This window comes from Eucalyptus grandis, chromosome 2 (genome assembly GCF_016545825.1).
Source record: "Eucalyptus grandis isolate ANBG69807.140 chromosome 2, ASM1654582v1, whole genome shotgun sequence".
Classification (NCBI taxonomy): Eukaryota; Viridiplantae; Streptophyta; class Magnoliopsida; order Myrtales; family Myrtaceae; genus Eucalyptus; species Eucalyptus grandis.
Window position 1 is genome coordinate 36,794,720 of NC_052613.1, and position 3,466 is coordinate 36,798,185.

Genomic DNA, 3,466 nt, shown 5'->3' on the forward strand with positions numbered 1-3,466 from the left:
AGTAAAAGGTGCACTCTTAAATGTCACCACACCAAAGTACAGGGACCGAAATCTTAGATTTCGTTCCTCAAGTTTTTCTAATAGATAATAAATTAGGGATTATGAACATAGTGAATATGAGCTGATAAATAACACAATTACCCATAAGCTCCCACACAACTTGATAAATAACCTTACTAGATTCCCTGAACACTCGAATGAACTTGGGATAAGTAATTAGAGAAGCATGAGGACATGAGATGGGGGACCTATCAAGGAGAGAGATGAGAATAGGAATCATCTTATCACCCACATAAATATCTACTAATTTCCTTAAATCTATCAAAAACCCATGAGTATCTAAAGGACTAGAAGCACATCTCGTACAAATAAAAAAACTTCATTTAATCCACATATTCGTGTTAATCTAGGTTTTCTCCTAACGCTTTTCTCACAAAGATAAAGTACAAGACTACAAGTTCCTAGATCCCTCCAATAAATATTCAATAAAACTGCTCCAACTATGTTCTTTCGAGTTTATATTTTTATTATTTTTCATTTTTGCTTACTAAACAATTTAGGCTGATATTTAATTATCATTAATTTGTCTAAGATGTCACATGGGAGGACCCCCAGTGGGTTGGCACTTTAGCACATGCGGTAGACGTAAGATTGTTCGGTTTATTATTGTATGACAGACATTAATAATCTCACCGTACACTAGACCCAGAACCTCATTAAATATCGATACCCTGACAGAGCAACAAAAGTTGAGATTCCACCAAGAAAAATATAATAATTAAGGTTACAAGTTTAAGTCACTTCACAAGATATATAATTAAGTTCTAAACATGATTGCAATCAGCTCCTAGAAATTTTCAGGGCCAGGTAGTTGATTCCCAATTTGGTTAGCCAGTTGTCCATAATATTAGCTTTCTAGATCGTCCAAAAATATATATCTAGATAATTGCTACGGTATTTTTAAGTAAGACAATATATCTATCAATACTTCATCAGTTATTAATCAAGCACAATCGGAAGACTTCAACCCAAAACTTGGGTTCGTCATGATATGTAATATATCAAAAATGATATCCATGAGTCGAGTATCAATGAGCTTGATATATATATGGAAATTTTTAGATGTGAATTTCTACTTCCACATAAGTGAACTTGGATATTGTGCACTTTGATCCTCCAGAACAAGCACCAAGTATCCAATGCCTTTGCCGTCATACCTTTCTTGTATATATCATTCACGCAAAGTCACGGATGTTTAGAAACATAAATATCTCCAAATGAAATTCATAGTCGAAATCCCATATTGGGATGATATGGGGTAAGAGTATCCATCTTCCACGGAATAACATCCTACATTCATGGAAATAACTTATTGCATATCTCCATGATCATCACAATTTATTTGTTTAGGGATTTCAACATTAATTTTAGGGATAAGTGCATTAGAAGCCTTAAAACTTATCATGAAAATGCAATTGAGTCTTAAAACTTTCAAAAAGTGCAATTAAGTCGTAAAACTTATCATGAAAATTCAATCAAGTTCTAAAACTTTCAAAATGTTTAATAAAGTTCCAAAACTTGTCTCGAAAATGTAATCGAGTTCTAAAACTTTTAAAAAATGCAATCAATGGAAGGACTTAAATTGAATCACTTTAACAAGTTTTAGAACTTAATTGCATTTTTTGAAAATTTTAGGACTTAATTGCACTTTGTGACAAGTTTTGAGACTTAATTGTATTTTTTGAAAGTTTTAGGACTTAATTATATTTTCATAACAAGTTTTAGAACTTCCAATGCACTTATCCCTAAATTTTAATATCTGACAATGGAACCGTGAAATGATAACAAAAAACATAGTTAATCATCCACAATTCCCAAATTCGTTGTATTAATAAGATCAACGGGATTACATTCACTGCAAGATTACAGGTTGACCAGCAATTAATTAAAAGAAATTTCGATTGACTTTTAACGAAAAAAATTAAAATTTACAGTTAATTTTTCAAAACTCGATTCTCCCTCAATTCTACACGAAATTCAAGTTTTATACTTTTGATTAGCTTCATAATCAAGTCATATGAGAAACGATAAACAAAGCCCATATGAGACTCGAGAGAAGATCTTTTATCTTTTAAACGAAAATCTAAGTTCTTTTGAGTACATTAAAAAGTTTGTAAGTAAAATCTGTTGAAACTATGGGTAAATCAGCACTACGCACTCCTAAATGCTTTTGGTTGGGACAAGTAAAGGCGTTGGCTAAGTTGAGATGATCAGCTCTTTCCAGTTCAATTAGCGTTCAAATCAAGTTGCTTTGAATAACACGGTTTTTTCAGTTGAAAGTGAGCAGAATCTTCAGACGGAAAAGAACCCATATAGCTTATCAGGTAGGTGGGCATCATAAGACCATGCATGTGGTCCCAGAATTCAAGATGAAGACTTTCTGTTTCTTCTTCACATGAGATTGTCGGAGCTGCACAGTCTGATAACCTATCAACGATGTTGGGTTCTGGCAGGTTTCACACTTGATCTCCTCTTTTCCCAAGATCGACAGCTTACGTTTCTTCCTTGAATCGTGCAGAGCTTTTTGAGGTCACGGGAGTCGTAACCGCGCACGCCGCTCGAGAAGTTTTGGGAATATAAGCAATAGGTATAGATTTCATGCCATTCATCGTCATGTCAATTTCAATATTTTAATGCTCGAGAGCGAGGGAGAGCGTTGGTTGGTATTTAATTCTCTCCGACCTTCGTAGAGCATCCATAGAGACGGCAAAGGTGCTATGCTATGTGCTTGCGTCACGAGACTCTTGCATTTCGCATGCGCTTGCGTTCCTTTGATCGATTCCATAATTGACTCCTTTGAAGAAGGCTTGCAAATGAAGAAAACTAGAGAGGTATATACATTCATAGTAAAAAAAAAAGCCTAGGGAAGAGCATATCCTTTTTCTTTTATGCCTCTCCCGTCGAAGAAGGCACTAAAAATTTCAACACATTACTCTACATTTTCCACGCACCAAACATCTAAAGAGCGGGCGTACATGTCATCAGCGGGGGCAGCATATGCTCTCACACACTCCTCGTGGTCATTTAGGGACTAAAATGAACAACACGCCAAAATTTGCTAGATAGACTCAATTGATAAACGTGAAAAGATTTATGACTTAATTGACATAATTAAGAGGTTGATGACTCAATTGAACAAAATGTAATACATTTTAGGATTTCTTGAACAATTTTCCTGATACCTATATATACAACGTTGTGGATAGTGTGAAACAAGAGTATCTCCAAATGAAATCAATAGTCCAAATCTCGTATCAGGCCAATATAGGTAGAATATCCATCTTCTACAAATAAGTTTCTACGTACACTCAAAGAACTTATTGCATACCTAAGCAACCATATACATTTATTAGATTGGGGATTTCAACATCAACTTCCATATCATCCAAATATTGCATCACTAAAG